Source organism: Cyanistes caeruleus, chromosome 3 (assembly GCF_971803275.1).
Source record: "Cyanistes caeruleus chromosome 3, bCyaCae1.hap1.1, whole genome shotgun sequence".
Classification (NCBI taxonomy): domain Eukaryota; kingdom Metazoa; phylum Chordata; class Aves; order Passeriformes; family Paridae; genus Cyanistes; species Cyanistes caeruleus.
In genome coordinates, this window is record NC_141703.1 from 67,063,686 (window position 1) to 67,077,151 (window position 13,466).

Sequence of the window (13,466 nt, forward strand, 5' to 3'; positions counted from 1 at the left end):
CTATTTCTGTTGGAAAATGCAGCTTTATCAAAACCAAAGCTTTTTTATGGAAATGTACATGCCAGCTTTGATACAGATGGAATTTTCATATCAAAAAATCAAAGAAGTAGAGAAGCCTAAGTCATAACAGCCTTCTAGCTTGGCTCATTTATCTGGCTGTGGGGAAGACTGAGATTTCTGGATGTACATGACTCTGCCTGAAGACTTGAAGATCTGTTTTCTACCCTCAAGGAAAGTACTCCTTTCACCCAGCTGTGCTGGGATGAGTTGTTTTTCATCTAGAAGCAAGAGAGTGAGAAAATGAGGTTTGCATCCCAGTGGTTATGACTCACAGGTGCAGTGTCATTGCCAGAGATGCAATGCGACGATAGCACCAACATACAAGAAAAGAAACCAGAGGGCATTCATGTCTCTGGTCAGATAATAGCAGAGAAGATTCAGTGATCTGCCTTCTTCTATTTTAGTTCCAATTGCATCTTGTGACTGCAGCCAGACACAGTATGCATAGAAAATCCACTTGGCAGCAGACACCCTCAGAACATGCTATTCCAATGATATAAAGGACTACAAATGGAGAAGAGACTCAAGAAGGGAAAAATATTTCATTTTTTTGAGGGAATGACTGACAATGAAAGCATAGATACATTCTGGAGAAACACTCTGTGATCTGTAAAAATAAGAGGCTTTTGCCTCTACATATCTTATCTCTTGACAGTTCAGCCATTTCAGATTTTCTCCAGGTATCCAGAACTGCTAAGTAAGCATGCCGTTGCAATAAAAGAACATGCTGTAGCAAGATAATAAATGTGACTTGCTTAACAACTGTGTTATCTCATATGGCCAGGCACAAGAGTAGATAGCTTAATCTAAGTATACATGTGCCTTATGCAAAGGGTATAACAAACTGTAAGTCACACACTTTGAATGATCTTCCATCCATTTGCAGTGTAACCACCCCCCTTGAAAAATACATATAGACAGTAATTAAATACAAAAATTGTCATGCAATCTATTGCAAAAAATGAAGTCTCGTACACAGTGGAGAAGGGTCACCCACATTTTCTTTCTGTGCTGCAAAAATACCTTTTGCAATTATACTGCCATGAACGGACTTCTGCCAATTTAATGCTTTGTTTCCCATTACAAGCTGTCAAGACAGGTGATTTTTGTACCTTGTATTGTGGAAACACTTGACCTTCACATTAATGTCTTCATACTGATAATAGCTGAAAGCCCTTCCCCACTGCAATACTTAAAATTCTTTTGTCTGCTTGGTTTCTGTCTGATTAATGTAGAAAGTCCAGAGTTCATTTTGAAGCAAAGCAAGAACACTTTTCAAATATTTCCAATCCAGCTTTCATTTCCTTATATATGAAAGTTGTTTGCAGACATACTATATTATTTGTACCAGACATACTATAGATAATGATGTTAATCTTTTTTCTGGTCATATTTTATATTTGAAATCCAATTACAAATGACTTTAAGTAGATTACAATTATTACTTTAGACTCAAAATCCTACCATGAGGCCTGATAGGTTGCTTTGAAAACAATGTTTGCTGTCACCCAGAATACAACATACTGATTTTCTGTAGCTATGTACCATGTTTATATTACTCATTAAGCATTAACTAGCCTCTTATAGATTTATTTTTATTATTTATACCAATCCTCTAAGACTCAGTGTAAAGAATAACATTATTCTTTACAATCCCCTTTTATCAATCAGATAGCAGTCTTCCTGACTGTTTTTAACTGGTGCATCTTCTTAATGAATGAAATGCACACCACAAATTTAAAACACAGATTATGGATTTTTAACTCTCACTTAGAGGAAGGAGTTAAATGATACACAAATCTTGAACTGAGCCCAGGAATTTACTTGACCCCAGAGACTTCATAACTAATGTAAACCCTCCAAACAGTTACAGTCACAGTGGCAGGAGATGATGTTAGGTGAAGCCAGCTGGTTTTAGGCTGCAGTGGCTGGAGCATGGGGGGCTGGTGTTTTAGAAATCACTTATGCTTTTGTCTTATCTTATGTTCGTAAGGTGTAGATGATCTTTTAGGTGACATCCAGTTCAAATTGGGATTTCATCCCCAGTGTAATTTGCTAGATGGAATGAACCAAATCTCAAATTCAGTTCACCTGCTGGTCCTGTACAGGTGTCACATAATGTCCTGCTCAGTGTATTGGTGTGGGATGTGTCCAGTAACAACTTTCTTGGACACTTCTGGTCCTCAGCTGAACTATGACTACAACAGTAGTCTAAGGTGCTGCTCTAATTACTGGACTGAGAATATCAATTTCATTTCTATGTGGGGATTAATCACTGCTGATTAAAATTCCTGTTTTAAAAGGAAAACAAGAGTTCATCCTTTTAGAGGGCATATGTAGGCTGTATCTGCTTCTCTTTACTTTATATTCTAAAAGAGTTCCAATGCAATATTTCACCAAAAGGAAGGAGTTGGGATTTTATGTGATCTCATTTGCATGCACAGTGTGCCTTGCCTTGTAAGAATATATTTGACTTGCTTCTTTTTTTTGTTAATATGTTTCACTATTAGAAATGATGGCTCATAAAAAGGTTGGGGTTTTGTACTGCAGTCTTCAATCTGGACAAACCAAGAAATATATTCCTGAAGTTTCATTTTTCACCCTTCAAAACTTGTTTTGGTTTTTTTATGTCAGCATGTCTAGAAGAGTCATGTAACTACCATTGAATGGCACAATCGGGAAAACTATATTCTCCAGATGCAATAAAAGTTACTGTATTTTATTTCCTATTTTCTGGGGAGGAAATGACTTCTAAAAGTCTCCTTTGATTTTTCAAGAAATAAAAAAAAAAGGAGATAAATTAGTTCCTGTAAATGATGCATTTCTACAGCATTTCTTTTAATAAAAATATGCCATTTCAGAAGAAGATTTTCTAATTGCAATGTTCTCCTTCAATTAGATTTAATCATATATTTTGTAGCACATTGAATGTGTACATATGGGTGTTCAATAAAATTCTTATTACTCTCATCTCTCTTAAAGGTACATATAAACACAGAATGACAAACTACGTTTCACCAAAATTATAGTAATATTTTTAAATTAGCATCAGATTTCAGTTGAGTCATGATAAAAAGCTTAGTTTTGGTTCCATGTAACTGTTTGGATAACTTTGATACAGCTGTGAGAATTTAGAGGAATTCTCAAACTTTTAGTTTGGTTAACTCTACTACATACTACTATAACAATACTACATACTATTGATAGCAACAGTGAAAATTTCCTGTGTGCTAAAAGTAGACCTAAAGAGATAATGTAATTATGAAATAGCTTCAAATACATTGAAATACATTTGAATTCTTTGATGAAATATTCTGGTGCTTTCTAGAAATGTGCCTTGCAATCCATGGCAATTGCTATTCTTTCAAAATGTCAGAATATATTCTAGAAGATACTTTAGCTGAAATAATATTTTGTCTTTTGTCTAGCTTTTTGCCTCTGTTAATTTCTTGGACTGTATGACGAGGAAGAGATTTAATTTGGATCCATGATAACTCCTCAAAATCTAGACACTGCAGTACATATCACCTTTATGAAAATCTATAAAGCTCTTCTCTTACATTTCACAAATTGTAAAGTTGTTCTGTAATACAAAATAGCTATTAGATCCCTTGAAAAGGGTTGTTCGAAAATCTTGCAAAAGAAAGCCCTTCCCCCACCCCCAAGCATTCATTTATTATACTTCGAAAGGGTAGATTTTCAAGGTATTGCTCTCCATCTGTATTTGAAGAATTAATCAACAGCTTTAGATGGATTCCATTTTCTTTGAATCATCAAGAAGAAAGTGTTTAAGGCCAGCTGTCAAATCCATTTCTCTTTTACTTAGGCTGGATAAAGAGAGCTTGTGATTTTCTTGCTGGCCTTGCACAAAAGTGAATCTGCATATGAACACACTGAGGTTTTGGAAGATTTAGGTTCTGATTTCTGCAGGCTAGGAAATGCAAGTGGCATTTTTAGGGTTGTTGAATTTTTGACTTTACAATCTGTTGTTCAATGAGTTTTTCTAAAGCTGTTTAAGGTCAGGCCCCGGAGGAAAATGTCTTGATATTAATGTGTCCATTTTTTACAGCACTACTAATGCAGTACAAAAGACAGTATGTCATGCAATTTATTTTCAAGATGACATATCTTTATTTATAGGAAAATGATTTCATGTGTGGCATGGATATGCAATCATTTTCGTGTTTTCCATATTTCCTTCTCATCTTCTGGCCAGCAGAGAAGTCCTGACAACAACCCAGGTCTCTGGTTACTCTTTCCCACATGCCTCAGTTTCCAGCCTCATGTCATTAATCCAGCGCTAAATCAGGAAAAGGCTGAGGTAGATTTGGGAAGGCTCTTGGTGGTACATGTGTTCCCTGAAGTCCATCCTATTGCCAAAAGGTATGATCACATTCTCTACAAGCTGGAGTCCTAATATCAGTTTGTCCTACCTATTTTTAAGAACAACCAGTTATAGAGACTCCATAACTTCATGGCCAGTGCTACTTGTCAGTGTTTACTACTCTTATCTTTAGGGTATGCATCAAGAGCTAATACAGTAAACTCCTTTGATTCTGCTTAATTCTATCACTTTTGTATTACCTTTTTCTTTTTCTTCGCTATTGATTAAAAAAAACCAAAAAAAACCCCAAAAATACCCAAAACAAAACAAAAAACCCACACCAAAAACCAATCATTGAATCTTTTTTGTAATTACAAATTCAGGAATATCTTTATACCAGCCAAATTCTCTAAAGTGCCAAGTGGAGCAGGAGGACTATTTTAACTGGCCTATATTTAAGACTCCTATTTATACATCCCCGTGTGATGTTTGCCTTTTTTGCACAATGCTGATTCATGTTCTTCTCGTCCCATGTGATTCTCAGAATTCTTTCTGAGAGCTGCTGCCAAATCATTCATCTCCCTTCCTGCACATGTTCCCGGTCAAATGTGCCTGCCTCTGTTAAACTGAATTGGCATAGAAGGGAAAGGTCAGGTGGTTTCCACACAGTTGTCAGGACCTCTCTGAAACCTGAGCCACTTCACTGGTAGCCTTGCAGTCCCTCCAAGCTTCATACAATCTGAAAAATTAAAAATGTGGTTTCCAGTCAATTGCTCCATTGATTAGAGTGTCAGTTGCTGGGCAGCCTTTCTGCAGAGCAGCAGTCAATACCTCCTCCTCCTCCTTTGGCAGGGAAAACCTGATCATGACTTTGAGAATAAAATTTTCCTAACACTTTTGTGCTTATTTCACAGATGTTTAATCTAGACCATTTTCCCTTCTTTGCTTCAAGGCATGTGGGTCTGTGTCAAATATTCTGTGTACACAAGACATATAATAGCCACTGCTTCTCCTCCAGCTATAAGGATTGTTGCCCTAGCTTCAAATGGTTTTTACTTTTCTTTCCATTTTGAACAGCCATCATATCAGCAGACTGAGAGAAGGAAATGAAAGTAAACAGGGAAAATCTTTGCTTCAATCAGTATGGTGCCCCCAACATCTGAGTAATGTGTTTAGGAATACCATGCAAAGTCTAAGCTGACAATTTGCTACCCTTATCCAAAGGTGTGCAATAATTCATTGCTTACTATAGAGAAATTTGGGGAAATTCTGTGCATAAACAGCTGTAGCTGTGACACTTATCAGCAGGTTGAGCTGGTGGGGTGTACTTCACAGAAAAAAAAAAAATAACCTGAGTAACTGTGCCCAGCTAACAGGTGATAGCTGCTGGAGGTGACAATAACAGGTCATGTTACAGCACCAGGAGACCCAAGAATACCTAAGGAGGAAAAAGTCTAGTGGGCTGGGCTCCAACAGAATGTCCAGAAAACTTCCTGTCTTGTGGGAGCTCTCTGCTGTATTTGGCATTGCCACAAATGGTCCTGGAATATCCAGCTACAGACTGGTGTGTGAAGTCCAAGAAGAAAGCCGCTGGCAAAAAGCTTGAGAAAACTAAAATGGATGAGAAGACAAGAAAATTCAGTGAAAACTCAAGCATTTCAGAACACATAGCTGGAAAAAAAAAGTGGTATATAAGGTATTTGTATGACAGAGTAAGTATCTGCACAAACACCAAACCAGCAGAGATCTTGCAAAGAAAATGTTAATTGGTGTTGCAAGCTGAATCTAAACAAGTATACCTAATAAATAATAGAACACTTATCCATTAAAAACATGTTTGTACTGGGGTCTCCATCAAAATGGCAATTGTGAAAACTGGACTAGTTTTCAAACTAGTTTGTTTTCTACAAGTTGGGCTGTAGCTCAGAAGTCACATGATTCATGTCCTGACTTTAGTTCCATTCATGCACAGTCAGATCCAATGTAATTACTGTGTTTCAGTGTGGGTAGTGGTTGTTGTATTGCTTTCCTCTAAGAGAATGGGTTGAACAGCAGAGCATCTCTCTAGAGGGAATCCAGGCACACCTGTAGACAGCTGCTTTTAAAAGAAGATAGAAGAAAGAATCAGAGCAACCTGTGAGGTGAGAAGCACATAGTGACAACTGTCAGATCCGGAGGAGGAACACAGAAAAATGATCGGGGGTGGAACACCTGTTCTGTGAAGTAAAAGCTACAAGAATTGGGGTTGTTCAGCCTAGAGTAGAGAAGTCGCTGGCAAGACCTTACTGCAGCCTTTTGATTTATAAAGGAGTCTTATAAGAAAAACATTTTACAAGGGTCTGTAGTGATGCAACAAGGGGCTATGGCTTCAAATTGGAAGATGGTAGATTTAGGTTGGCTATGAGGAAGAAGTTTTTTTGGAACAGGTTGCCCAGGGAAGTAGTGGATGCCAAATCCCTAGGAGTGCTCAAGGCCAGATTTGAAAGGCATTTATGATTCTGTGTAAGTCACAACAGGGTTTCTGGGAAGCTGATGTCAGATGATAGCACAACATCCCCAGGAAGTTAATTTTTTCCTGTTTCTTCTGGTGCAACATATTGAACATAGCACTTCAAATTTTACTATGCATGGTCATGGAAGATCAATAATAGGAAGTATGTAATTAAAAAGATGACCTCTTTCAAACACAAACAGAGCTGCTTGGCTATCTTAAGAACACTTTACTAACAGCAACACTGGAAAGTGGGATGGCTAAAGGATGATGAACCCAAAGGGCAGTATCTAAGAAGCTTTTTATCCAGAAATACTGAGCAGTTTCTAAACAGCTTTTTATTGAATTTTCAGGAAGAAGAATGAGACTCACATTAAGATATCTTACCTTGTTGAACCTAGTTATTGCCACTCCCTGTGACCCTGTAAGTAAGACACAAAAGGAAGGATATATGAGTTCCAAATCTTAGTTCAGCAGCTGTGAGTACCTGTTATAACCTATGGAACACCTCTGACAGGACCAGAGAAGCCCTACTGGGATATGCAATAGCATTGTGTTGGAGCTCCTAGTAGGAGAAAAGTGAGAGAAATGCTTTTAAATGCTGGAGGGCTTTGAAGGTGGGCTGGTTTTTTTCATTAGACTCATCCACTGGAACATTACAAAGGCCCACAGCTCCTTCACTATTGTGAACTGATAGCCTTATTCCTTAGATTTTGTTACACATGAACCATTCTGTTCAGTGACAAAAGAATAAAAGATGACGTGGGGTTTTGGGGTTTTTTTGGTTTTTTTTGCTGATGGATATAAACCAATGAATCTTCTGTCCCTTTTTAGCTCTGAACCAGCAAATTGCTTGATTTATGCAGCTCTGCCTTTGGCATTGTTAGGACAACACACAGCTGAGAGTAGCTGGAGAAGCCTCTGCTGCAGCACAGTTTTTCACCCCCTAATGCCACAGAGCAGATCCCACATAAAGAAGAAGCTTTAACAGTCAGGGACCTTCTTTTCATTCTTTGTGTTATACAATTGGGTTCCAAGTGCTCATTTACTCACACAAAATCATGGAAAAATGTTAACTGCCTACAGGAGATTGTCTTTTGCCACGTTCTATCTTTCTCTTTCCTCATTCCTCCTATTCCCTCCCTGCACCCCTCCTCTCCCACTAATTTTTGCAGTTTTGTGTGGTGCACGATGCATTTTAGATTGTGAGCAAATGTGAGAGCTGCACAGAGCAGAAGGCTTAGGAAAGCATCTATTTGCCATCTTCTCCCGGGGAGCTAACTGCTGTCCTCCAGCCCATGGGGCATCCTCCCTTTCCAGCTACCAAAGCTCAGACTGAGGAGATGGACACAAGCAGCATTTCCTCTATTCCTGACCTGCCTGGATAAATGGAGAGAGTGTGAAAATGAAAGCCATATTGTGCCAAACCTGAAATGCAGACGCATCTTTTATCAGTGCAGTTCCAAGGAAAAGAGTTGGAATGTATGGCTTAGATGAGCTAGAAAGCCACAATGCAGGTACCCAGCAACTTGGGAAACCGTAGCAAGGGACAGAAAAGAGATCAGTCTGTGCTGTATAACCATCTCTCTGTAATATTAAAGATAACCATTTTATCTAGCAAAGGCCAAGACATTTTTCTTATTCTTTCAAAATATTGAGTGAATTCACAAATTACTTTCAAGAACCCATTTGTATTCATTTTCTTTTTCTAAAATAAACTTGTCTAGGAAAAATTATGAATATCACATTCATTACAATAGAAACTTTTGGAAGACATAGTTTGCCTGATACATTTCTTTACACCCAAAGAGTATGATAAGATAAATTCCATTTTCAAGTTTCTGAATTGTATAACAGTCCCATTAATTTCAATAGATAAGCCACAGCAAGAAGCATTTCCTATAAACTCTTCTAGTTGTTTTGATGTACAGTAGAAAAACTTACTGGAGATTAAAATGCAATCTGTGCATTTTTTTGAGTTTTTCATTATATTCTGCAGGTTTGCTTTTTTTTTCAATAATGCATCAAAGTTTAGAACCCCTTGTGTCTGTGACAAACAATAGCAAAGAAGCAGTGTTTGCAGACAACTTTGATTCCAGTCAAGGCCACCTAACTTTGGCCACCTGTTTTATAGCTGTGGGAACAATAAAGTCCCTTCTATGTTGCATAAAATGCACTAAATATATTCACTACCAGGACAAAACTGTTGTGGCAGGCAGTGTTGGTCAAGGTGCCTTGACCTTCCCAGGGAAGCACCTCCTGTGGGACTTTTCCTGGATGCACAGGCACACCTGCCTTGCCTCAGTGATTCAGCTGCAGCCCTTACAAGGGTTATTGGAATCACTGCTGCTCCTCAGGTGATAACAGAGAGAGACAGGAGTCACCACGTGGGGTTCCATGGTGGGCTTTATTCTCCCTCTCTGTGAAGGAGTCCAGGGATGATGACAACAACCCCAGGCTCAGAGAGAGCAGGGATTATACAGAGAAGGTAGGGGGTGGAGCAAAACACCAGGGCCAATGGTCTGAGGGTTCAGGGGCAGAATAAAGGGGAAGGACCAATGGGGAACAACTGATGTACATATAGGGGAAAGGCATGCTGGGAGCAAGTTAACAAATCTCCGTGACAAAAAGATCCTCAACTGAGGCCTTCCCTTCAAGAGAGCATGATAAGTGGAGGCCTATGAGCTCTTCCTCCAGTGGAGAGTGGCCACAGTGTTGGCTGTCTTGTTGGCCCCCACGTGAAATAAGAAATTATGAGGAAAATGTTGCGAAACAGCAAAAAGCACTAAAAAAAGTCTCATATTTACAACTTCATAGCCTAGCCCAGTGAGAATATATGTTCCCCTTGGATGCAAAATGGGCATGAGGTGAACTGCTACATGACTGAGCTAGGAGCAGTGTGAAACCCGTGGCTGGCAGGAACCTTTAGGAGATGCAGCATCATACACCCAATCTACACACCTACTGGAGGTAAGGGAATACATGAGGGAGCCCTGGTGTCTCCAGTTAGTAATAGTGAATGGGTATAAGTTTCTGCTCCTTCTGTTGCAACTGCTTGACTTGCAGACCCACTTGACAAAGGGGTGACTTCTCAATTCTCCACTAGAGAGAATTACTATAAATAATAACTTTGTGAGTTTTTCTTAATTTCCAACAAATTCAATGAAATCTTCAGTTCACACTTAAAAGTAAGCTTTCTACTCCCCAAAGCAATGGAGAAAAATAATGGCAAATCTACTTTGGCAATCTAAAACAAAATAAGAGTTTTCATTGCTTTTTCACGTTATTCCTATTTTCTGTTTCTTCCTCAACAATTCAGAAAATCAGATTTCTGGCATTAACACAAAACTAACCTGATAGTCCTAACGATGTTCAGAGTGCAATTTTCTCCAAGCATTGTGCAGTATTTTCTTGGCTACATTCAGCACTAAATATCTGCTAGGTATGGAAGCAGAACTAATACCATTGTTATCATATCTGGGAGATACAACAATTTCAAATCCAAGAGCATCCCTAATTATATTGTATTTCTGTGGTCTTGCCATCCTCATCTTTTCAAGGGACTGCAAATAGAGAAAATCCTTTCAACTAGTGCAAACACACACAAAAAGCATCTGTGGGACACAGCACAGCCTCATGACAGGAGAACCTTATCATACCTGAGGTCAAGGGCACATTTCTCTTCACCCTGATTTTATTTTGCTGGAAATTCCCGTGAGCAGAAAACTTCACTAAAAAAAAATAAAATGAAATAATAATAAAAAAAAAAAAATACAAAACCTAAACCTGACAAAACAAAGAGTTTACAGTTGCATTTAAGCCACAAATTGGAAAAAAAAATCCAGCTGCATCTGAGAGGTGATTGAGATAATTTGGTTTTGGTTTTGGTTTTGGGTTTGTTTTTTGTTTTTTGTTTTTGTTTTGCTTTTGTTTTGTTTTGTTTTATTTTCACTGTTTTCTGCACCTTAAGAAGTTTATTCTGTAGAAGTTTGTTTAGCCTGACTGGAACTGAGTTGGTGAGAGGTGTCAAGGAATATGATCGGTATCACTGAGAAAACAGAAAAATGGGTTCTGACTATTCCTGTCACCTCAAACACCTTCTGTGCAATACAATACATTTTAAGTATCTTTTTGTAGACCCTTGAGATTACAATAAAAGTGCATAATTGTCTATAACTCAAAGTATGGAATAACATCACTCAATATTTATGTTGGAAGGGACCTCTAGACTAGAGGTTCAAGGCTTCACTGCTCAAGGCTTCAAACTGAGAGCAATTTGCACAGGGCCTTGTCCACTTGAGATTTGAATATTTCCATGGAGGCATATTCTACTTGCTCTCAACAGAGAAATCTGTTTTCCTGTTCAAATAATGAAAAGATAATGCATATATGAAAGAAATTAACCTTTTTTCCATGTTTTTGCACAGTATCTAGCACAGGTACACTTCTAGTGTACTGATGCTATTTCACTGTAAGCAATCAAGACACAATAGAAATGTTATTGAAATGCATTCAAATGCAATAATCATTTATATACTACTGCATTGTCTCATATTTACCACAGAGAAACTCAAGATTTAACTGGAAGCAATGATAAATTCTGTCCTGTGTGCCTATGAGTTCTCTCTGCTGTGGTGTTACATCCGCTGCCTTCTCCCAGAGTTCATTCACATGGCACCGAAAAATCTCTTTTCCTCATACTGGCTATTAAGGAAGAAAGGCTATATTTTAAGACAGTAACTTTCCAAGTAATCTCTTCTGGGATGGTCACAGACCATTTTGCTGAATTGGCACTTGTTAAAATCCAAAAAGTGAACACAGTTAGGATTATCACACTACCAAAAACTCTTCATTCCTGGAAAATTCCATGAACAGCTTGACTCAGACATGAAAATACTTATGTCCCAAACATATCTCTGGAGCACAAGGCCTCATTTTACACCTACCTAATGTTGCACTGGGGGATGCTGAGCACCTCCAACTGATGGTGAGCCATGGAAAATAAATATACCTCGTGTATGACCATAAGTTTCTGGAACAGAATTCTGCTTGGAACAGTCTGAGGTCCTTTGTTTCTAAAACAAGTGTCCTTGTGTGTTTGCTGGAAGCCAAGTTTCTTAATGGTCTATCACACTTGTAATTTCCCATTTAAATTAATGGAATAGTAGCAACATTTACTTTAATGGCTCCCATAATATGCAGTATCATTTCTTGCGTAAGTTGCTTCACATAGCTAATCTGCTACAGCACAAAATTATACCAAAAAACTATTTATTCTAATGGTATTTAATGAAAGAGATTTAGTTTTGCTCTTTACTTCTTGGGAAATCTGCCAGTCTACTATCCAGCACAGGGCCTGCCTCTATTGATGTGCATCTTATATGGCAAAAGAAGAAGGTGGCCTTATAGAATTTGTGGAATTCTGCTGCAGTTTTTTGGGGGTTTTTTTTGGTTTTTGTTAGCATTCCTGCTGCCACGTGTGATGCTCAGAAATACGCTAGTATAAGGGAATATGCTGTTCACAAATCCGTCATTTGTGCTAAGAGGCCAAGAATAGAGGAAATTATGAAAATGTATATTCCAAAATAACAAAGATCTTCTAACCCCATGACAAACAGCTACAGCCACTAATCAAAAGTGGTTGCTTTACTGTAATAACTGGAACTTAACTGCTCACCACCCTGAAAGATGTGGAGCAAACTCAGTGCTCACAGATAAAACATGAGACCACCAAAAAACAGCCATTTCTGGACTGGTTTCCTGAAGCAGAATGTACAATACATCAGCAATCACACAGAAAAAGAACTAGAAAACACTGAAAGGAACCAAATTTCAAGGTCCCCAAGACCTTGAATGTCGTCTTCAAATGTATCATTGCACACTCAAATTATTGTGATATCTGCAGGCTCCAGTCAAATGAAGGCCCATTTCTTTCAGGTTTTTACTGATCCAAGAAATCAGTATTCTGCTTGTAAATTCATAATCCATACATAATCTAGAGCCATTTGGTTTCAGGCTATTTGGCATGAAAGTGCTGTTTTATGTTATTGGTCTTCTCCCCCTTGAGCTGGAGTCAGTAAACAGATGGCCAAGGACTTCATGAGAAAATGAACCAGAGCCAAGAAACATATTCAATGAGGCTTATTCAATCTCTGATTCATTGATCTGGTGCACTGTAAGATGTGGGGACCCTACTGTGACCACTGAAATGAATATGAATTGCAACATCAAAATCTCCCTCTACTCAAAGTGCATATTTTCTATGCAGCTAAATTAGCTACAAACATATACATAATACAGACTGCCCTTCTGAATCTGACCTTCACAGGACATTCTTTATTAAATAGCTATTGTACATGTAGAAACTATAAAGGACACCATACCCTAACAAGACCTACTCAAGGTTAGTGTTTGTAGAGTTAGAACATTATTCAGTTGGTTCTAATTTTCTCCCACATTCAGTCTTTGGTTCCCAGCCATTCCAGATATAGAACAGTTCATTAAAAAAACAAAAAATTAAACAAACAAGAAAAAAAAACCCACTCCCTTTTTACCTTTTTGTCATAGTAGTGTTCAATAAACCCTAGGCAG

The 13,466-nt window shown here is 38.2% G+C and overlaps 1 long non-coding RNA gene across 1 annotated transcript in view; it reads right to left on the reverse strand.

Annotated features, from left to right (window-relative positions):
- Positions 1 to 4,167: 4,167 nt before the first annotated feature.
- Positions 4,168 to 13,466, reverse strand: part of LOC111922959 (uncharacterized) — a 69,918-nt gene continuing 60,619 nt past the window's right edge. The window contains exon 6 of the long non-coding RNA XR_015284703.1: positions 4,168 to 7,297. This is a non-coding gene — a long non-coding RNA (uncharacterized LOC111922959). The remainder of the gene's footprint in view (positions 7,298 to 13,466) is intronic.